At 32.1% G+C, this 25,387-nt stretch overlaps 1 protein-coding gene across 3 annotated transcripts in view; it reads right to left on the bottom strand.

Moving 5' to 3' along the window:
- LOC127707408 (G protein-activated inward rectifier potassium channel 3-like) overlaps positions 1 to 25,175 on the bottom strand; it is a 78,243-nt gene extending 53,068 nt beyond the window's left edge. For all 3 annotated transcript variants that reach the window (XR_007984850.1, XM_052211897.1, XM_052211894.1), the window contains exons 1-2: positions 25,092 to 25,175; positions 14,300 to 14,390 (exon numbers count right to left, since the gene is read on the bottom strand). The gene's annotated coding sequence lies outside the window, so the exon portion shown is untranslated. The remainder of the gene's footprint in view (positions 1 to 14,299; positions 14,391 to 25,091) is intronic.
- Positions 25,176 to 25,387: the final 212 nt, after the last annotated feature.

Raw genomic sequence — 25,387 nt, 5'->3', positions numbered from 1 at the left:
CCATTTTTCTCTATTCTTTAAATCTTAATAACTTATTATTTTCTCTTCTCTATTCTTTATTTGTCGGTCCATTTTTCTCCATTCTATATTTTTTTTGCCCCTATTTCTCCATTCTATAAAGCCCCATCCACACCCTCCTGAATCCTACCACAAGTGCACCGACGATATTTGACAAGGTTTACTACAATACACATGTATATTGGGCACTCAGCAGTGAAATACCTTACAAGTATAGAATAAAAGTTTACTGCAATAAACGGAGCCTCGTGTACCTTGGGCACCCAGCTGTGAAACAAAATTCATCTCCCATGCTTTTGAGACTACCTGTCTACAGGTAAAATATTTGTATATTAGATACAATTAACGGACGTGTAGCAAAACAATGTAACTGTAAGATTGATAAGATTAATCACATTCACATTTTCAAGAGTGGCCGCATAATAACAAACTATTAACAAATTATTAATGATTAAAAACAAAAATTTAAATATGAATAGAGATAACTGCATTTGAAAGATAAAAACTATATTCTTTTTTTTTTTTATTAATTCAATTTTTTTTTTAATTATTTTTAAAAGAAAAATAATAATATCCGATACTGTTATAGTATTCTCAGTGATAGGTGATATATGTCGTCTGCTACGGTCGAATACGAAACTACGTTAAAATAAAGTAGCTAACTACCGGAGACTCAGATAATCCGATAAATCTATAGTGACCAATCTCTGTGTTATAGTAGTCTCAGACTGTGATGAATATTTTTCACACATTAAAAATAAAATAAAATAAAACAGAAATACATTTGACAATATTTTTTATAGAAACTAAGGAAAGATCTTCAGACAGAACACAGATGTGTTTGCACAGACATAAGACTGGTAAACAAAAATAAGTTGCTTTCTTTAAAAAAAGAAAAGCAATATGTGAACCCGTGACAGCCGACTGGTCAACAAAAAAATTGTTGCTGAATGTTTTTGTTTTTGATTTGAAATCATTGACTGTGAGTACAATAAGGTAATGATGATGTTAAAACACCTTATTTGAAAATATGTTATTGTGTGTAGATTCTTGAAAAAGTTAATTAAAAGCACTGTTGGATTTTAGTTGTAAATAGAAAAGTGTATTCAGCTAATAATTGAATTTACCTTTAAAGGCTTGACCATTTTATTTATTTCCTAAAATGGTGTAAATAATTTTTTCTTCATGTTTAATATACAAAGATCTAATCCTATTGCAATTCCCAGTTTCTACAAACTGGATGTCTATAGCAAATCGCTATATAAATTTCAGCGCTCAGTTTGCTTAATAATCTGGATGCATTAATTTTAACTTTTATATCTTCATATTTGTTTCCTGTATGCCTTCAATTATTATAATACTCATTATTGAAGCAGTCTGTACTCATGATAGAGGTAGTATAGAGAAATTGAAAGTCCAATTGCCATGTGAAGTGTAATTCTGTGTCATATAACTTATAAGAAGGTTTCGTATTTTTTCTTGAGATTAACACAACAGCTTCATTAGGACCTCATACATACTGACAATATTTTGGTCTTATAAAACATCTCAAATTTTAAGGATTTCCTGAAGTTACTTAAATCAATCCAAATAATTTACAGTAAAAACTTAGTTTTGAAGAATTTCTTGTTTTCAGATGTTTTATGGATACCTGGACATGCTCTCAATGGAACCAATTTATATAAAAAGATATGTTTGGTAAAGGTCAATAAACTAATCATAGATACCAGGATTAAAATTGTGTACCGAGACCACACGTGTTTTTCGTTTACAGAAGACTCATCAGTGACGCTTGAATTGGAAAAAGGCCAAAAAGGCCCAAAAAAGTACAAAGTTGAAGAGCATTGAGGACCCAAAATTCCGAAAGGTTTTGCCAATTACAGCTAAGGTTATTCCTTGGGTAGAAAATCCTAAGTATTTTTAAAATTTCAAAGTTTATAATAGGAAAGTCACCCAAAAAAAGAATAAAAGGAAATGAGAAACAACTAGAGGTCAGAATACCTAAATGATGACCATGCTTCGAAGTCACATGTCAAGCTCTTACTGCCGTGTCCTGAATTTAGTTAAGAAAAGCGAAAGTTCACATTCCATGAGTGAAATTAATATTTATGCATGCACATGGTTTTCTTGCGCAAGAAATAGTATTGATTGATTGATTGACTGTTGGCTGCTAAACGTCCAGTGGCAAATATTCATGCATGTTCAGGACGAGAACAAATTAACAATTAATACAATAGGTAGGTCTGTCATTGAGGCCGGTTGGGATGAAGGTTGGAGAAAGTGTGGACTCCCCCTGGAAAATGAGGGTATATTAGATAGGGACATAAATTGTGTCTTTCAAACATGTCACATACGGATCCTTTAAAGAGTTGTTGAAATGGTTTTTAACGTGCAAAGAGCGTGGAATTTTCTTTGCACGAAGCATCGGATTTAACGTTCTCATTCAGACGGGATGTGGCTGCCTACTTGTACAACCCAAACAGACGCCCCACTTTGGCAAGGGTTTTACTGCCGGTCTATTCTCCAGTCACCCTTGGGGGTTAGAAAATGGAAAGCATACACACTGATATTCTGGATAAGAATATGCATTTGCATTATCATGTTTATTTATTCTAGGCTCAAATCTAATAAAGCTTAGTTGAATTCGGATGTCAAACTATCTACCTCAAGTGGTTTGACTCTGGATTATTTGCCATTTAATCCGGCATTTTGTGTGAACGCAGACCAAAATTGTTGTCAAATCGGTATTGTTGTGTTGTGTGAACAGGTTACAATATAATGGAAATCAATGTAAAAATCGCACCATTTTGCAAAAAATTAGATCATGCACGGTTGAACTATTAAAAACAAAAACAAACAAAAAAAAAGAATTGAAATCTAATTAACATACAATCCTTTTTAAAAAAACAAATTCCTAAAAATTTTAAATTCACTATGAATAAACACAAACCTCAAGTATTTACTGATGTTCATTTTACTGTCAAATTATTCTCTTCTTTAAGTCCAACTTTCCATTTTATGAATTCATTGCTATACAAAATATAAGTAGAGACTTATAAAACCATACTAAAATTGTATAAAATAATTAGCATAGTAATTACGTTTTTTTTAGAGATGCTAGGATTTTAAAATCTTTGTGAATTGAAACCATGCAACTATTTTGTTTTTCATTCACTACAGTTTAACTTTTAGATACTAATCTATTTGTGTGCATCCCTGATAATTGGTGCTAATTTGTTGCATATGATTTTCGTCAATGTATTCATTGTTGAAACTTTTGGGATATGATATAACTATGATTATTAATTGATAAATTTAGTTTCAGTTTAAACTTAATAATTTTAATGAATATTCCCTTGGTCTGTTAGTAATATAAATGAAATTAAATAATTTGACAGAAATACCGTTTTGTTTAATTATCTTTCTGCTTTCCAACCACTGTGTTTCCGACCTAAAATAACTATTTTTAAGAGAAATATCGTTTTGTTTAATTTCTTCTTGCTTTCCGGCATTTGCTCAGGCTATGATGGAAATACAAAATCTCACATGGTAAACTATAAGAAATAATAATTTTATTCTGGGACATTCCAAGGTTTATTGTCACAATGCACAATAGCACGTTGTATTAAATACTACACACACAACGCGTACAAGGACCGTCTCAAAACATAAACTATGTAATTGTGTTATAAACATTCATATGTGTTATGTCAAACGGCAAACAGGTTGGAATAATTTTCTTACTGCAATCTAGTCTTTACTTTCCGATCTTAAAATGAATTTTGATTGTTGAAATATACAATGTCACGAGGTAGCCTATCCATAGAGGGATCGTATCAAAGACAGAAAACTACCTGTATAAATGATCGAAAATTTTCGAGACGTTCTGAGAATCTTGTTTCCTAGGATATCGAAAGGCCCATAGATGCTACTAAAACTCACCAATATATAAGCATGAACCTCTCATGGGGTTCACGCAATAATTAAAACTCTTGTTAGAATAGTAATAATACAGTATCTGTGAATGCAAAACATTTTCTGTCATCTTTTTAAAAGTTATTAATTTTTTAAATGAAAGATATATCTTCAGACATTTATCATTACCATAAGAAATTTAACAATAGGTGTACAGGTAATGTAGTCTGGTATACAAACACTGTACTGTAAATTTCAATGAAGTAATATTAGTCTCGTTTGATTACTTAAGCTATCGTTAGTTTATTCATACTGTATACATTAAAGCAAACAAATCTTGAATTTGTTACTATAATAGAAGTTATATTGTAAACACTCACACATTGTATGTTTTTGTTATGTACAAATGCTTTATATTTAGGGTAATAATAGTATCATTATTTCAACATTCAGCCTTTACAATGCAGAGGATTATTTACCTTTGAAAGTTAAGACATTGTATAAAACTGGAGAAAGAAATAAGGTGGTAACAATGTTCTAATTTTGTAGAATAAATACAAAAAATACTGTTTATTAATAGATCAAGATGTTTCAAAATGACTCAAATGCAACACATTTGTTTAACTTTTCTTATCAAATTGTAACATCCAAGGACTCCACCATTCCATGATAGTGACTGCATGTGATTGCACCATGTGTCAAAAACACTTTTTTTTTTTAAAATAATCGTCATTGTGACCAATAGACTAATTTGAACGAGTTTCAATTTGCCAAGTACTTCTAATAGTCTAAGATGATTTTTTTTTATCTTATTTTGAAGAACGATATGATATGTAAAAGGAATCTTTTCTGACTTTAAACACTACATAACGGAACATCCTCTTAAAATTAATTTAAAACTGGTCATATAAATTATTTCATAATTATTTTTTCCTTTATATTTCTATTAATAGTAACAGTGGCAAGATTGTGTTGTATGTTCCTAGTTGAATGTGTGTCTCATTGGTGTATACCAGTAACCATCAATTAAATATAATGCTAACAAGGAATTGTTTGAATCTGGAATAATTTTGACTTCTGGAAAATTCATAAGAAATGTAAGATGAAAACAAACCCAATTAAAGATGGTTAGTCATGCATGCATGGCTAAGGGGGGTTACAGGGTAGTTAGTTCATACTGAAATATCAATGAAAGTAACTCGAACATTAGCCATGCCCGACCTCCATATTTTGGCTAGTTTTCATTATACATTTCTTATCAGTTTTCCAGACATCAAAATTATTCCAGATCTAAATAATTCCTTGTCTACTGTAGAATATCACTGTTCTTAAAAACTGGCAGTTCTATCGATCCTGACCACCAATTATCAGGTATGCTCACCAATTTTGAAAGTTGTGGTGGTCCGGATGTTCAGCTCAAAGTCAGTCATGGATTTTATTCTTTTTGTAGCTGTCTGGTATTTAGTATAGATCCTAAATACAATGTATATCATTATTTGATATATGTGCAATTTGCCGATCAAATTTATAAATACATGGATGGAAATAATTGACAGCAAAATTTTTCTGAAAATACAGGACCACCAGATTTGTAGTCTTGCTAAAAAGCTAAAAAACATTTAAAAAACTCTAAACTATGGAAAGTGGGTTAACCCATTTGGAAAACAGTCACTGGTAAATAAAGCTACGGTAAGTAAAGACAAATAAATATATGTTTTGGAACAGATCATCTATGGACCACTCAAGGTGTTGTTAAATAGGTTCTTCAACATGTATTTATACATGTAGCAAAGCTAAACAAAAGGCATCAGATACATAAGAAAGTATACAGCTTCTATATATGACATATAAACATGATAAATAAGGTTATTTCTATGTAATTGAAAGAAATGCCAGAAAATCTCTCCACAAATCAAACAAAAAAAAAATCAAATCTGGTGTTGTCATTACAATTCCCTTTTCAGTACTAAAACTTACAAAAATACACTAATTGGACAGACAAGATAATGATTAAAGCCATTAGTTTTTTGCTTGATAATATTTATGTTTGTTTGGAGATAATGTATACCATAAAGTAATTTGTATTCTACTGGGAAGTAAGTGTACCCTTTCTGTTTCTTTATAAAAATAAAAAGTTGCTGATGAGATAACTATTATCCAGAGACCAGACGATGCAGATGTAAGCAATTTACTGTTAAGAAACACAATTGATTGTAAACCATATAAAAATCTAACAGAACACAATTTTATGGCTATCATTAAAAAGATTAATATACAATATATTCTCTATAATAATCAAGATTTTTCTTAATATACAATGAAATTTAACCCTTATTGCATCCAACATTAATAATGCCTGATGATATTTTAGTATATATCTCATGGTATCTTCATACCAAAATCTATGATAAACAGGACAATTTTACTTTTCCTATTTTAATTTTTCCTTTCCTCAATAGCAACATAACACTGATGATGACACCAACATCAATCAATCCATACTTAATACTACCACAATTTTTCTTGGATCTACATGTATAAAAGTAGGTATAATTTGTATCACTTTATAAATACCTGTTAAGTGGCTGTTGTGATGATATTAGAAAGAATTAACACCTCATGATTGTTTTATCAGCAACTTCTATTATGAATGTTTTATAATACTGTAGCAAAAATAGTCGAAAATCAATTTTTATAAAGTTAAAAAACACTTCAAGTAGAACTCTAAAATAAAAAAATGGAGAATGTGTCCATGGGACACAGATGATGCCCCCACTTGCATATAATGCTATAAAGGGGCATAATTCGAGAACTATGATATGTACTAATAGTAATGCAACTTTATAGAAAATATCATTGATCTATCACAAGTAGTTCCTATCAAACTAACTTTAGCAGAAAACTTAACAATTGTTGACGCTATCGCCGTCATAGTCGCTTCCGCCTGAAAAGCAACACCTATGTCTCGCCTTCAACGACAAGTGTCGGAGGCGAGACAAAAAACTGTCTAAAAAAGTTGTATTTAAATTCAATTCTTTATCAGTTTCTTGCACCACCTAAGCAGGTTTTGTTTAGACACTACAGGGTATTAAACAGCATAGAACATTAAATTCCTGTATAGCTAAGTTTCTGTAAATTCAGACATTATTGCAAGGTTTTTATTAATGTGAATAATGCGACTGGAGCAAATTCAAATACTCTCTTTTACACTCAATTTCACAAACAGGCAAATACCGTATTTAGTTGGATATAATACACAATTTTTACCCCAAAATGTAGTTAGTATAGGGGGTGCGTATTATACACAACTATAGACGTTTTTTTAATTTTTTTAAGTAATATCGTTTTTTCTTCATTTTTGTATATATTCAAGACGTTTTTTTTATTTTATTTATTTATTTGTAATTCTATTTTAATAATGTTTTTTTTTTTCCCTTCATTATTGAATATTCAAAGTACTGGTGAGACATCCTGCATGGGTGAGCTTAAAATGTAATTAAGGATTAAGTCTGGGTGTGTAGCAATTGAATAATCATGTCAACTTTTAACAGGTGTTCAATATAATAACCTGGCAGTGCTCTAAATCAACATGATCAATGAAAAGAAAATATCGTATTAAAAAGTTATTAAATTTTAATTACTGCTAATCAATTAAGAAAAATGTTTGAGGTCTAATTTCTTTTGTTCCGTAACATTCCAATTATTTCTTTTATAATATTTGAAGAGTGTATCAGCTTGGACAAGCTTAGACAACATTGATTTCAAAAGGGATCTTTAATTAATAACTTTACTTTTATAAAATTGATAAATGTTTATTACATGATAAAAGCTCTACCATTTTATATATAAATAAGAAGATGTAGTATGAGTGCCAATGAGACAACTCTCCATCCAAGTCACAATGTGTAAAAAGTAAACAATTATAGGTCAAAGTATGGCCTTCAACACAGAGCCTTGGCTCACACCATACAGCAAGCTATAAAGGGCCCCAAAATGAAGTGTAAAACAATTCAAACAGGAAAACCAACAGTCTTATCTATATAAAAAATTAGAAACAAGAAACACTTATGAACCACACCAACAAACGACAACCACTGAACAACAGGCTCCAGACTTAGGACAGGTGCATACAAATGCAGCAGGATTAAACGTTTTAACAGGCGCCAACCTTCACCCTAACCTGAAACAGTAGTGTAACATTACAACATAAAAAGACACACTATAAAATATCAATTGAAATGGCTTAACTCGATCAAAAAGACATATAAACAAAAACAAGTAACCATACACTCAAAGAATAAGTTTGATCTATGACACAAGATGTAGAACAATGTCAAAAATATGACTTTAACCTGGGACAAAATGGTGTTAAATAAAGTAATGTACACAGGTAAATTTAATTATAATAATTTTGTTGTTAGGAGTACAGAAACATTTTTTACGAAATAAATAAATTTGTTGTTCACAGTACGAGTACAGAAGTGAAAATTTATTGTCATACTAAATACTTATCAAAGGTGGTACATATCAAAAATAGTGAGACGAGATATAACCATAGTTGCCAACTCACATGATAATCTTTTTCAATGGTTTACACACGAAGATTTTGTCACATGGCATGTACATGTTTTTCACCAGTTTACACTCTTTTTCGTTGTTTTGATTTGTTGGTCGTTAGTGATATCGCGATTGTTGGGTTTTTTCATAATTAGACGATAAATACCAAAAATTTAGAAGTATTCGTTGTTTATTTTTCGATATGGACAAACAACAAAAGCCCTTCAGGTTAGTTTGTGAGTAGTTTTTAAGGTTTTGTGACTTTCTTTTAAATTCACTTTGGGGAAATGTGCAGCAGAAAGACACAAGTGATACAAGATAATGAAAAAGATATTGCTACAAGGAGGAGGAGTTGTTGAAGGGTCAATTTAAGGAACTCCCAATTTCCAGGCAACATAATTTGTGTGCTATATTAATCGGTAAAAATGGAGACAACTCAAATTACAATCCCGAACTATCTTTGATTCACTCAATCTTGGATGGAATGATCGTAGTTGGATGAATATAACCACTATATTATTTCAGGTATGTAGCAAATAAATCATTAACTGGATTTTATTCAATTATTATATTTATAAGAAGATAACTATCAAAATGTATCTCCTAAAAACTATTAATCAAGCTCAATCCCCTTTTTCCATTAGATAAATCTCCTGAACCATAAAGTTGGTTTGGACAATTAAACAACCTATATTTGATAGTATTTTCTGAAATGTAATGGCTTTTTATAAATTTACATAAAAGTAATCATGCAAAATACTATCATTTTATAATTTTGCTGAATCTTAATGTTTCACTGAGTACATTGCCTCATTTATCTTTAGTACTTAATTATGAAAATATCAATGTTTGTATTCAAAACGCACAGGAAACCATAAGTTTTGATGATTTTCCTTTTTTCAGGCACCACTCCTGAACCAAATAGTGACCAAGTTGAAAACCAGAATTAACCAGATTTCTTTTTCAGATCAACTGGTTCAAACAGCTAATAAAATCGTTTATTATATGTATCACTTTGAACCCATTGTGTCAAAGACGCTTGAAAAACTTGACCAATTTTACTGAAACATAACATGCAGGTCATAGTGACCTACTTTTTGCTACACAGCATTGGATGTTGTACTTGAAAGAGAAGCATGTAGTTTCTTTAATGTAAAACTAAAGGCTGGTCTTGTTTTTTTTTAAACTTTTTATCAAATATTTGGAATCCTCTGGTTTTATCCATGTAGTGCCATTTGAAAATTTTCCTGTAAAAAACAAAAATTCTTTTCATACTTTTATTACTATTAGTTTAAAAACCAATTTTTGAAAATCTTATAAAATCCTTGTCATTATATTATTATAACTTTTTTCAATTTTGACAACGTTAAATGTATGAAAAGTCTAGAGATCATCATTTCTTGTCAAATTTTCAATGGCTTATATATCAAAAAAAAGGACACGAACCTTTCATCTTTTTTAAAAACTATCAAGTTATAACAGTCTTTTGAAAAGATTTTTTTTTTGTTTTTTTAAACAGAGCAGCTAACATCCTTAATAAGTAGCCAATAAAAAGCCTTGGAAAGATATAATATTTTGATCATCAGTCAATAGAAATATTTTACACTTTGCAAATTGATAACACAGGACTTCATGACCATATATATAATCTTTGAAATAAACTTTCATCACAGTGATATGTCTTCCCTTTATAACTTATCACAATTTGTTGATGACATCAATGCATCAATTTGATGTATGAATGATTTATATAGATGTCTGTGTTGTATTTTGATCTATGAATGATTCATATATGCATCGGAAATAAACACATTTATTCTAAAACCAGTTGTTGGCATGATATGGGTTATGTTCTTCTCATATATTTTATGATGGTATGGTACGGGAGGGATTGTGCTTGATTTTGATATGATGAAGACATAATCTTTCAATCAGTTTAATTAAAGTCTGGAGCTGGCATGTCAGTAACTGCTAGTAGTCATTTTGTTTAGTTTCTTTTGTTACCTATTCTGACATCCGACTCGGACTTCTTTTAAACTGAGTTTTACTGTGCGTATTGCTGTGTGGTTTTTTTTTCTACATTGGCTAGAGGTATAGGGGGAGGGTTGAGATCTCACTAAACATGTTTAACCCCGCCACATTTTTGCGCCTGTCCCAAGTCAGGAGCCTCTGGCCTTTGTTAGTCTTGTATGATTTTAATTTTAGTTCATTTATATGTTTTGGAGTTTAGTATGACATCCATTTTCACTGAGCTAGTACACATTTTTGTTTAGGGGCTAGCTGAAGCCCCCCTCCGGTTGCTGGATTTTCTCGCTGTGTTGAAGACCCATTGGTGGCCTTCGGCTGTTTTCTGCTCTTTGGTCGGATTGTTGTCTCTTTGACACATTCCCCATTTCCATTCTCAATTTTATTTTCATTTTGATGTATGAATGTGAAACTCCATACATGTATTTTGTTTGAGGGCCTCAATGAAAATTAGACAAGTTTTAATTGAGTTCCATCTTTAAATAAAGAATTTATTACAAATATTATTATTATTATTAAGTCTCACTACTGTGGCCTTAATCTGCTGCAGGTGAGACAAAAAACACACTTGGTAAACTGCATGGATTTCAAAATTGTTTCTCTGTATAGTTTAAAAAAAAAAATAAAGGGGTTAAGAGCATGCTTATCGAAGTTCTCTAGTACTCTTGACTTGCTATTAATGTATATTACCAGAGTAATCCATAAAACAAATTTCCCAAGAAATTGTTCTTTGTAATAGTATTGTTTTTTCTTTGATTTGTTTGTGAACTGTCTGAGTTTAACGTCATCTGAATTCAGATACTATGTTAATGATTGTAAATCTATTTTGCATCAGGAAGCTGTCTGTTAAACTCTATAAATTCCAAATGTTAATGATATAATCCTATTTTATTAAATCAATAAGAATATTTTCTTCCTTAAAAGTGCATAAAATGCTTACCATGACATCAAAATTAACCTCAGATAAAAAGAATGTTGACCATTTTTAAATCAACCCAGAATAATAAAATTGTATCGACTACCCATAAAGCACTGGATAAACAACATATTGTAGATGTCATATTCCCTGTGAGTGCATGCTGCTGACATATATTTAACTGTAAAATAGGTTATTTCTCTAATTGTTTTAACAATCGTTTTACATCACAAAACTGTATGTTTAATTGAACATAACAGTTATGCCAATCAACTAAATGACTTCTGATCAAATACTATTTCTTCAAGAAACAGATAACTATACAAGCCTTGCAATCATTTAATTAAATCAATATAAAATGTTATAATTCACAATTTTCCACCATTTATAGAAATTCTCTATAACAGAGTATAACCAGTAAACCAAATGATGGTCTAAAATGTCAAGTTGTCACTATCAAAATTTGTTGATAGTACAACAGGGCCTAAGACAAGGATGCTTGCCCTCAAGGGCACAAGTGATAGTTGATCTCATGGATTTCTATAAAATTTGGCAAGCAACTAGATGATAAGTAATTGTATATATGGCTAATGACACCAGCCTCATTATTGGATACTTCTCTAATGGTCTATTGTCAACTAATGTAATGTAATGATTGGGAGGTAAATACTATAAATAATTAATGAGATAAGTATCCACCAGAGACCCAATAACAAGGATGTAAACTCCTATAGGTCATTGTAAATCCTTCAACAATAAGCAAAAACTATATTGTATAATAAGCTATAAAAGACCCCATAATGACAAATTGTAAAACAATTCAAAAGGGAAAACTAACAGTCTGATTTAAAAGAGTCTGTCTAATTAACAGTTAACCAGATTACTTACATTCATTGTTAAAGAAATCAAGGGTCAAGACTCCTGAACAACATAAGTAGAAATTGTCATATTCAAGCTTGACCTCCATATGGTCACCAGAAACCCTGTCTTATTAACTAATTATCAATCAAGGATGGCAAAAGTAAAATTCGTAAAAATCAAACTTGACCATTTTTTTTTTATCAAAAACATTTTAAAATATGAACAGGATTGAATAAAATTTACCAAAGATGACATGTACAGATTATTAGTTTTCTGCATATTGATTCTGTAAATCAGCTGTGAGTGACATGAACTTTTTGCTGATTGAGAGCATTAAAATAAAAAAGGCTGCAGCTGATATTTTAAATATTAAAATGATGAAAACCTGATAATGAGGTCAACTTATCAATATTATGGCATCTGTGGTAAGCCAGGGTCAAAGTCATTAAGCCTCATAGTCAAGAATATTTGATGTCACAAAGCCATGATATGCAATTCTACATAGAGCTTAGAAGAGTGATACAGGCACTAGAAAGAGGATTAAAAACATGTCTCGTTCAAGTTGTCTACTCAGCTGACAATATCCCATTGATAACTTCTAGGCAACATAATATTGTTCCACTATGTGTACCTCATGATATATAAACCAGACTGTTCTAAGAATAACCTTTTTATTTTTTTCACAAAAAGTGCTCTTTTGCTTTCATTCTTAACTTCAGGGTAATAATTTTTTCCAGAAGTTGGATAAGATTTTTTTTAACAGATATTTCCAGTGTGCATTTACCTGATAATAGCCAACATCAGTGATTTCAGGACTTCCTTGATACAGCTTTCCAAGATTCTATATTACAACTTTTTCAGACAACTGTAATTGTCTCATAATGAGAAATATACTATATATCTAGGAAAAATCAATTTCACCTCATATAACATGACCATAAAAAAATTCCTTCATATATATTTATCAAAACAATGATAACAAGTTCAACAGTGAGCAGTAACTTACTAATAATATATCTGTAATAGTCATCCCATGAGGACACGGTGTGTCAGTGTAAGATCATCCCGATGGCCGAAGGCCAGAGGGTGATCTAACACTGACACACCAAGTTCGAATGGGATAACTATTTTACATCCCAGTTGTTCTAGATTAGATAAAAAATCATTTACGCTTCATAAAATCTAGTTTAGAACGCCACACAATCATTATTATATACTTTATATAATACTATATAGTATATACTCTTTATGAGCCCCGGACGCAATGTTTAAATATGTTAAATTAACATGGATTTGTATCCAGTCGTGCTGGAGTAGGGGGTATGACTCGTGGGTCTATATGCTAAAGGTCTTGAGTTCGATTCCCAGCATAGACACTGAATTTTTCAACATAAATTTTGATAGTTAGTCTTTTCCTTAAAAATATTTCTAAGTTTTAGTATAAATTTGACATTCCCGCCAAAATGTTACAGAACAAAGGAAAGCATGCAGAACAAAGAAACTCAAGCTAGGGTGATCTGGTAGGGGTGATCCGGCTCAGATCACCCCTGGTAGAACACAGGAGCTGGGATGTAAGCTATAAGTATTTGGTAAACAGGAAGTTGAAGAGCAATGGATTTGAAAATGCATGGCACAGTAGACATGCTCATATGAATGTTCATACCAAGTTTTCAGATGCTCTACCTAGCTCGTTGATTCCTAGTTCCTGTGAAAAATGTGACAAGAATTTCATACATGGCCATTATGTGCAAGAAGAAGAATAAGTAATAGGTAAACAGGAAGTTGAATAATGAGCAATGAATGTGAAAACACATCACACAGCAAAGCATGCTCACATGTAGCTTGATACCAAATTTCATAGAGCTCTGATTTGTAGTTCCAGAGAAAAATGTGATGGTAATTTGATGGAACAGACCGCCAGACATTGGTTAAACAGTATACTCTCCCTCTTTTGGAGTGGAGTATAATACATGTATATATAAATCAGATGATATTTTTAACACCTACCTTAATTTATTGGCCATATGTTGTCACATAATTTTAATCCAATTATCAAAATCAAATGTATATATCTCCTATAATAATTCTTGTTTATACCCTGTAAAATAAAACATAAAAACATAAATAATAAGATCAAAACAAAGGGCATAACTATATGCTTAAAACCCTGGGGTTCTTTTCACAAAAAATCTTACAACTAAAATGGCAAGTAATTTGAAATGTACATGACAGAATTTTTTTCTAATAATAGTTTTCGTGAAACGAGATGCTGGGCCCTGTAATGTATCCACAACTTATCCTGGTGATTTAGATATAAAATAAGGAGATGTGGATTGCCAATGAGAGAACTATCCACCAAAGTTCAAATGACAAAGATATCAGTAATTACAGGTCTCTGTAGACTAAAAAAAATCGACTGCTTATAATTTTGTAAGTGTCCTAGTGATTTACAGCTTGTCATACAGTGTAAACACATGTCCATTGTTAATGGCTGTATGGTGACCTGCAGAAATCCATTTTGTTTAAATTGTGTTGTTCACTTGCTGCCTCATTAATGTTTATCCCCCATATTATTTTATTCAAATTTCGAAATTGTTACAACATGAGGTGCAAATGAAAGAGAAATTTGTGCAAAATTATATCTTTCTTCTAACCAGCAGACCTTCCAAAGAGGTAACATGTGAACAAGCAAGACATAAGAAAATATCCCTTAATAGTAATCAAAGTACTGAAGTACTGAACATCGGATGACCACAAGTTCTTGTGGATGGTCAAAAGCACTTGTCACAGAAAAAAATCACATCTCTATACCTGAAACTGAGGTTAATGTACAGAGATATATTTTTTTCTGAGACAAGTTCGTGCGTGGATGATGAATAAATGACAGGAAATTCAACCTCACCGTAATAACTATTATATTGTAGTGATACAAATCAGTATACACTGGTTTGTTGTTATATATTATATTAATATAACAGTTACATATATATATAATTTTCATCCATTTGTATATCATTCTATTAAACTATTCTAATAATAGTGCAGTGCAAGTGCATGGTGGACACTCTTCTGTAAAAATTTGATTTCTCTAAAAGATTGGATATGAGTAGGCATTCATATTTTCCTGCAAAAACAATTACAGAGTTACCAGTCCTTGCCGGGATTGTCGCAAAACGTTCTTAAGATATTCTTCCGCATGCTTTAACACAATTTTTCGGTACGTGTGCATAGATATTATCAATGATTTTTTACTTATATATATATATATATATATATATCTAACGACAAAACATTTTCATATTATTAATTTATGTTCTAAACAAAAATATTTTTATCAGTATTCATTGAAGAGATGTATTTATAACAAACGATAAGGAATGTTAGTTTGCACTCGTTAATATCCGTGTATTTATCATGTTTATAGATCGGTTACAAACCCAAAACGAAAGTTACGTAATGGAAATCTAGGCGATAGCAATATATTGGAATGCCCTCACGGTCATCGCGATGTAAAAATCATAAGACTAACGTAATTAACCTTGGTAATGTCAGTATGCCTCTAGCATCTTATCAATTATCAACTTAAAACAAATATTTTTTTTAATTCATACTTATAATACTGGCTTTTGAAATCATCTTAATGTATTTAGCAATACTTCAAAAAACAAACCTATTAAATAGTTCACCTTGAACAAAAAAATAGAGAAAAGACATCTGGAAAATTGATTTATAGCAAAAGCATGACAACAAATGAACAAAAGTATAAAAACAGGCAGATTTTAACAAATAAACTCACAGATTAAGACAATTTATGAGATTTAATATACCAAAACCCCTCAGACAAATTTTCTACGATTCATTTAAAATTGATTGGCACATCCAGGAAGCAAAAGAACAGGTGCCCTTGAAAATGCAGGTGTTTTATAAATACTTCACACAGTGTTGTCACTAAAAAGAATTGTTATCACAGGCGTTATCTAATCAGATGAATTCAGTAGCATTAACTTCACAAAACTTTCAACACAACATCAAACTTCATATTGAATCCTTATAAACTTGTTAAAATTTTAACATTCATTCTTCCCATCATGTGTGACTACTGTTAGAAAAGAGTTACCGAATCTGAAACAGTCATTTACCTCTTTTTTCATCTTTTTTTAACTAATGCACTAAATTTCTGTTTTCATTTCATTTTTAACTTTCATGAGCAACACAATGGGTGCCACATGTAGAGCAGGATCTGCTTACACTTCCTGGCACCTGAGATCACCACCAGATTTTGGGTGTCTTTAGTTTTCTATGTGGTGTTTTTTATACTGTTCTTTGTCTTTTGGTCGTTTTCCATCTTTTGCTATGGCATTAATTGTCAGATCGTTTTCCATCTTTTGCTATGGCATTGTCAGATCGTTTTCCATCTTTTGCTATGGCATTGTCAGATCGTTTTCCATCTTTTGCTATGGCATTGTCAGATCGTTTTCCATCTTTTGCCATGGCATTGTCAGATTGTTTTCAACTTATGAGTTTGATTATCCCTTTGGTATCTTTCGTCTCTCGTTTAATGGTCATTAAGGTTTTTCTTAATTAATAATTATTAATCAATAATTTTTTATCTAATTAACTTTGAAAATAAACCTGATATTTTAGTATATACTTTGAAACATAAACAGTTAAGTCAAATTCAATACAAGCTTTGCCAAAGTCCTTTATGTAACTTCCTACATAGATTTTAACAAGGAAGTTTTTTTTTCTACCTACATATAAATTAGACAATACATCAATATGAAACAACCTTCCTTTGATATATTGTAATATTTCATGTGCACACACTGAGCTCCTTTCTCATTTAAAGTCTCCCACTTGCATATTTATTAGTATGCCCTGATTGGTCTCAAACTTTTGGTACCACACAAGAATCCTCTTTGTCTTGTATGATTTCAGTAGGTTGAGAAGTTTCAGGAAGCATATTTTCCCATATCTATACAAATTCTTTTGTGAACTCAAATGTTAATTCAATTCCCCCTGCAGGCAGCCATATTGGTTAGTAGCTCTAACACCATTCTGTCAATTTCAATCAGAAAAAATTTCTCAGCCAATTATTTAGCAGTTCTTGAAAAAAGAAGATGTCTGAAGTTTGGGCTAATAAAAAAAGTAAACTTTTGACTGTTGTGGCAATTTTTGGTAAGCAAAGTAAACAGTTTACAAAGGTGGAAATAAATGAGGATACCAAGTGATGAAAAAGAGGGACATTTGGCAAAGCGATGAAGAAGTGGGACATTTGGCAAATAGATGAAAAAGCAGCTCATTTAGCCAAGAGATGAAAATATGGGACATATTGGTCAGTGATGAAAAAGTGGGACATTTGGCCAAGAAATGAACAAGTTGGACATTTGGCTAGGTGATGTCAAAATTCATTTGGGCTAGATTGTTTTTGGTACTATACAGATTTTATTATCAGTTAAAAAAAAAATGTGTAGCACCAGAATTTAAACTTTTAACCTATTTACTCATATTCGGTTGATACATATTGCACAATTATTCAATACCTTTTCTTCTTTTAATGTAACACGAAAATGGGACAAGAGTTATCTTACATATTGTTCACAGACAGACTGTTCAATCAGAGCAAGATGTACCTAATGTGGCAGACTAACCGATTAATTTATAAAAAGTATGCTAGATGATATTGTTACATAAGAGGGTAAAAAACAGTGATCATAATTTCACTTTCAATCAGATATAGCAATAGATCAGTTGTCTACCAGATAAATCTTGCTCTGTATAAAGGATAATCTAAGGCAGTTGAAATTGACCAATTTTCTAGTTCATGTTATATGTGCTACTATAATTGTTTACTTTTTACACATTGTGATTTGGATGCAGAGTTGTCTCATTGGCACTCATACCACATCTTCTTATTTCTATATAGGATGATTAACAATAAAAGTTTTACTTCCTGAAACACAGATACATGTTTCCATGGAAATGGGAATTACTATCTACAACATACATGTAAACAATCATTTTCGGAAAGCAGACATTCCATTTAAAATTGAATCTCCCAATAAGATATTTTATCAAAATTTTGTTGTTGCTTTTTTGTCTTTTTGTGGTGAGTGGATGGAATCAAATGTTGATTTTTCACATAAAATTATATGCATGTATATAGTGAAAAAACAGCCACTATACACATTATTTAAGTTACCTACAGTCATTCTGCACAATGTTTTACAAAATGAGTTTATTTTTCATGATAATCAGCAAGTTTTCCTTAATTGTTGCAAATAAAGCAAGATAACTACTGTGCAGTAATAGGTACCCCACATGTGGCTGTTTAATGTGGAATACAGCCACAAGATGCGAGAATGCTGCCATAGATCAAGAAAGTCAAAGTCCAATTACTCCAGCATAAAATGTCAAATCAAAATGAAATGTAAATATATGGTCAACTACACGTGATGGCAAATAATTTTACAGAGTATGAACACTTTCCCTAAAACAGTCTCAGAGGAATAAATTAATATAGTGTTCACAAGTGTTATTGTGTTACAATAGTAAAGAAACTAGATGTGTGTTGGAACGACACGAATGGCCCCGCTTGCAAAAGAAAAAGCTTGAAGCAATTTTTAGGAGTGGAAATTTATGAATAATTATCAGCTCTGTAGGTGAAGGTGTTTAGAAAAAAAAATTGTATAACTGTTATTTTCACTAAATTTTCAAAGTCCATAGCCCATAATTTCGGCAAAGATTAGTGAAGCTGAACCAAACGTAAACTCAATCTGTAAGTCATCATAATTACTTACATAATAAAACAACCTCAATACATGAAGGCGTTTAGAAAAATGTCCATATAACTGTTATTTTCGCAGTCCATAGCCCGTAATATCTGCAAAAATTAGCGGAGTAGAACAAACCGTAAACAAAATCTGTAACTCATCATAGTAGACTCACATACTAAAGATCAGCTCCATACGTGAAGGTTTTATAAAAAAAAGTCCATATAACTGTTTGTTGGGGAATGACAGAATGGCAGATAATGGTAAAACTATATGGCCTTCGCCACTTTGTTGCGGGGCCATAAAATGTCCTACTACTCCTGCATACAATGTCTAATCAAAATGACAATAAAGTATGGTCAACTACATATGATGACAAACAATTCTACCATGTATGAGTCACAGCCTTCTGTCAAATGGTATCAGAGGAGTTGTGTTTACAAGTGTCATTGTGTTGCAATACTAAATAAATGGAGAATGTGTCCAGATGATAACCCCACTTGCATATAATGTTTTGAAGGGACATAACTCGTGAACGGTAAAAGTGACGCCACCCACATTTGAGCTTAATCTGTGTTCTGTGGTAAAAAGCATTGTGTATAAGTTTCATAACATTTGGTTGAAGCAATCTAAAGTTAGATTTGATTAGATTTTGATTTATGTGGTTTTAACGCCACTTTTAAGCACCGCTTTTGGGCTATTTCGTGGTGGCCAGTTTTTATTGGTGGAGGAAGCCGGAGTGCCCCGGAGAAAACCACTGCCCTTGATAGGAAAACTGACAATCCTAGTCAATTAAGATTGGAGTCAAGTGCACCCGCACGAGCGAGGTTCGACCTCACAACCTCAGTGTTATCTGGCTAGTGATTACAGTCTAAAATTAGAGAACAGAAACCAATTTTGGGATGTTCGTACAGACAGACTGACAAGGGTAACACTTAATGCTCCCTTGGATGACGGCAGGGGCATAAAAACTTTAGTATAAAATAATGGTAAAGTTTAAATACTCTTGTAAAAAATTGTCAAATCAAAATAAAGGAATAGTATGGCTCTGCAACATATAATAAACAACCCTACAGAGTATGACAGCTTTCTGTCAAATGGTCTATGAGTATTATTGGACAAACAGCGACTATTACTATGTTCTATGGTGCACAATGAGATGGAAAATCAAGACCCTTCTAAGGCCCTTCCCAAAGTTTCTGTAAATCTACTGAAATTTTTGTAAAGACTATAATAAAAATAACAAGAAATGATTGTAACAGGATGCTGTTACGAAGTCTCCCAAACGAAGCTCCCATAATTCGTAATTCCCTAGGTCGTCTGACATTGGGCAAAGTCCAGTGAAAATTGGTTTGGTCTAGTAAAGTTATATGCATTAGTAGTGCCTGGGGACTAACCCTGTATATCATTCAAATCATCTTGGCATGACAAACCAGAATATATATGGTTTAGGGGTGGGGATCTCGACCATTTACAAGATACTAGAACATTGGGGGTGGGGGGAACCCCTGGGGACTGACCCTATACGGCATTCAAATGTTCAAGACATGACGAACAGGAATATATATGGTTTAGGGGTGGGGATCTCGACCATTTACAAGATATTAGAACTTTCTCAAATGGCAGGGGGTCGGGATGACGCCTGGCGACTAACCTTGTATATCATTCAAACCATCTTCTCATGACAAACCAGAATATATATGGTTTAGGGGTGGCGATCTTGACCACTTACAAGATATTAGAACTTTCTTAAATGGCAGGGGTGGGGGTGACCCCTGGGGACTAACCCTGTATTTCATTTGATGTGCTTTATCATGACAAACCAGAATATATATGGTTTAGGGGTGGGGATCTCGACCATTTACAAGATATTAGAACTTTCTCAAATGGCAGGAGGTCGGGATGACCCCTGGGGACTAACCCTGTATATCATTCAAACCATCTTAGCATGACAAACCAGAATATATATGGTTTAGGGGTGGGGATCTTGACCACTTACAAGATATTAGAACTTTCTTAAATGGCAGGGGGTGGGGGTGACCCCTGTTTGACAAACCCTGTATTTCATTTGATGTGCTTCATCATGATAAACCAGAAAATGTATGGTTTAGGGGTGGGGATCTCGACCATTTACAAGATATTAGAACTTTCTCAAATGGCAGGGGGTTGGGATGACCCCTGGGGACTAACCCTGTATATCATTCAAACCATCTTTGCATGACAAACCAGAATATATATGGTTTAGGGGTGGGGATCTTGACCACTTACAAGATATTAGAACTTTCTTAAATGGCAGGGGGTGGGGGTGACCCCTGGGGACTAACCCTGTATTTCATTTGATGTGCTTCATCATGACAAACCAGAATATGTATGGTTTAGGGGTGGGAATCTCGACCATTTACAAGATATTAGAACTTTCTTAAATGGCAGGGGGTGGGGATGACCCCTGGGGACTAACCCTGTATTTCATTTAATGTGCTTTACCATTTAGAACATTTTCAATTAAAAAGATTGTGTCTATCACTAACGGTTTTCAAATTATAATCATTTGAAAATTTTAAAAAATAAAATCCCATTGGGTTCTATAGTAAAACCCTCCTTTCTTTTTGCCCCTCAAAGTACCCCTTTATAAACCCCATTGCACAAACAAAACCCTGATTGCACCACTAGACATGTTAGTCTAACATTTTGTGAAACCCTAAGTTAATCTGACCAGCGGTTTTGGAGAAGGGGTGCGGACAAGTTCAAATTTAAAAGCGGCGGAAGAGGAAGAGGAAGAAGAATAATAATAATAATAAGAACTGAGCAAAACCAATAAGTCTTAATAAATAATAATGAAAAAAATCCTTATTGGGTTTTAAATTGTACAATGTGACAGATGAGGAAATGAAATGAGTGCATATGAAAATATATAGTTAATTAATTGTATATTTGTCTTGACTTAAAAACATCTATCATAAAACAGAAAAATGTATGGTTGTCTGGAATCTCTGACCAACAAATGTAGTCGGTGAAGTATAAAATGTATGTCAAATACAAAATCTGGAAGCATACTTATTTCACAGGTAACCAGATGTATTAGATAAAACAAGGGTAAGGTCTGAAAATTAACAATTATAGTTAGTCTGTTGTAAAAAGTTTGATTCATGTTATCACAAGAGTTTTGTGTTGTTTGAAGGAACGTAATATAAGGAGCAATCAGTACATTGCATTTGTGTTTTTAAGGATGTTAATATAAGAAACAATCAGTACATTGCATTTGTGTTTTTAAGGACGTTAATATAAGAAACAATCAGTACATTCCTGTGAGATGGGTTGAGAAATAAGTTTCTAGGATGGGAAAATGGTCCTGTTAATGATCATCCATACATAAAGCTCACACAGAAACCCAATTTGAATAGAGACACCAAGGGCTTGCATTTATAACCTAGACATAGTAATGACTTCCCATATTGTAAAATAGGCTTTGCAAACAGTAACTTAAGATTATTAAATTTATTTATTTCTAAAAGATCATTTTAAATTAATCAGCAAATTGGATTAAAAAAATGTCTAGAGGAACCAAAACTACAAGTGTGAATCATAATCATCATTATTACTTTAATCTTTTTTTAAATTTAATCTTCTGCTGTGCTTTTTACCAAAACTTGTATACCTTTTTTACCCTTCATGGAGAGGCTTGACCCTTTGTGCCTTTTATAAAATTTGACTGTTTATGATGACGTCCTGATAGTAAATGAATAATGAATAAACTTTCGAATATTTAACTCAACTATCTCTTGTGATATTCAGTGTAATTAAACAAATATATCGTGACCAGGAGGGGTATATGTGAAGTATTCCTGTCTTGAGAAGAATTTTCCTTTTCCTAACTGCTCAGGAAATTTTACCTTTTTTCAACTTTTTTTTTTTTTTTTGCAAATTATTTTCTCCTGAAGATAACATATCAGTTCAATATCTATAGGAACTTAAAAGCATCATATCAGATCATATCTCCTAAATCAGTGGTAATATCTCCTGAAGATGATATATCTGTTCAATATCTATAGGACCTTAGAATCATCATATCAGGTCATATCTCCTAAATCAGTGGTAATATCTCCTCAAGATGACATATCTGTTCAATATCTATAGGACCTTAAAGGCATCATATCAGGTCATATCTCCTAAATCAGTGGTAATATATCCTCAAGATGACATATCTGTTCAATATCTATAGGACCTTAAAAGCATCATATCAGGTCATATCTTCTAAATCAGTGGTAATATCTCCTCAAGATAACAGATCTGTTAAATATCTATAGGACATTAAAAGCATCATATCAGGTCATATCTCCTAAATCAGTGGTAATATCTCCTCAAGATAACAGATCTGTTAAATATCTATAGGACATTAAAAGCATCATATCAGGTCATATCTCCTAAATCAGTGGTAATATCTCCTGAAGATGATATATCTGTTCAATATATATAGGACCTTAAAAGCATCATATCAGGTCATATCTCCTAAATCTGTGGTAATATCTCCTCAAGATAACATATCTGTTCAATATCTATAGGACCTTAAAAGCTGATGATCATATCAGGTCATATCTTCTACATCAGTGGCAATATCTCCTCAAGATGTCATATCTGTTCCATATCTATAGTACCTTAAAAGCATGATATATCAGGTCATATCTCCTAAATCAGTGGTAATATCTCCTGAAGATAACAGATCTGTTCAATATCTATAGGACATTAAAAGCATCATATCAGGTCATATCTCCTAAATCAGTGGTAATATCTCCTCAAGATAACAGATCTGTTCAATATCTATAGGACCTTAGAATCATCATATCAGGTCATATCTCCTAAATCAGTGGTAATATCTCCTCAAGATGACATATCTGTTCAATATCTATAGGACCTTAAAATCATCATATCAGTTTAAATCTCCTAAATCAGTGGTAATATCTCCTCAAGATAACATATCTGTTCAATATATATAGGACCTTAAAAGCATCATATATCAGGTCATATCTCCTAAATCAGTGGTAATATCTCCTCAAGATAACATATCTGTTCAAAATCTATAGGGCCTTAAAAGCATCATATCAGGTCATATCTTCTAAATCAGTGGTAATATCTCCTCAAGATAACATATCTGTTCAATATCTATGGGACATTAAAAGCATCATATCAGGTCATATCTCCTAAATCAGTGGTAATATCTCCTGAAGATGACATATTTGTTCAATATCTATAGGACCTTAAAATCATCATACCAGGTCATATCTCCTAAATCAGTGGTAATATCTCCTCAAGATGATATATCTGTTCAATATCTATAGGACCTTAGAATCATCATATCAGGTCATATCTCCTAAATCAGTGGTAATATCTCCTGAAGATAACAGATCTATTCAATATCTATAGGACATTAAAAGCATCATATCAGGTCATATCACCTAAATCAGTGGTAATATCTCCTCAAGATGATATATCTGTTCAATATCTATAGGACCTTAGAATCATCATATCAGGTCATATCTCCTAAATCAGTGGTAATATCTCCTTAATTGTAGTATCATCTCCTGAACAATTGGCAATTTCTCCTAAATCTGAGGTAACATCTCCTGAATTGTGGTAACATCTCCTTAAACTGTGGTAATATCTCCTAAATTGTGGAAATACCTCCTTAAGAAGTGCAATATGTCCTTAATCTTTATAGTAATCGGACTATTACAATATTTTGTTTTAGTAAACCAAACAAAGAAATACAAATATACACCAGCCTAAATATGTTAAAGGTATAGTTAATCTTGCTCAGTGATTCAAGTGGAGATCTTTTATTTATTTACAGATGATTTCCATCGGAGAACATACCCTGACTTATAATAACAGTCAATAGATCATCCTAGTCTACTTAACTTTTTACTGAAAGACAAAAAAAACTTTAAAATAAAGCTTTGCTTGGTCCATACAGAATGTTATATATTTGTATGTAAATAAAACTTCAGTAACAGTGACACAAAAATACTTACAGAATCAATGCTTTATCCCAACCATATAGTTCCAACTTCCAATAGCTGAAAAAATTATTTAAACTGACATGAACAAAAGCAATAAATGAAGCATCATTCTGAGGTTACTGCTCTTATAAAATCTCAGTTTATAAACATATGATATAGTTTGAGAGCACTGACCACTAGAGTTTTGTAAACAGATGTCAGATCATCATGATTTACACCAAAGAAAGTCAAATAATCCTACTTATTTCTCTTATAAACATATTTCTACTGAAAATAAATATCTAAGTGGTATCACAGACCATTACGTC

The sequence above is a fragment of the Mytilus californianus genome, unplaced genomic scaffold (genome assembly GCF_021869535.1).
Source record: "Mytilus californianus isolate M0D057914Y unplaced genomic scaffold, xbMytCali1.0.p SCAF_7, whole genome shotgun sequence".
Classification (NCBI taxonomy): Eukaryota; Metazoa; Mollusca; class Bivalvia; order Mytilida; family Mytilidae; genus Mytilus; species Mytilus californianus.
The sequence above is the reverse complement of the archived record's forward strand: the minus strand, read 5'-3'. Positions and strand labels throughout refer to the sequence as shown.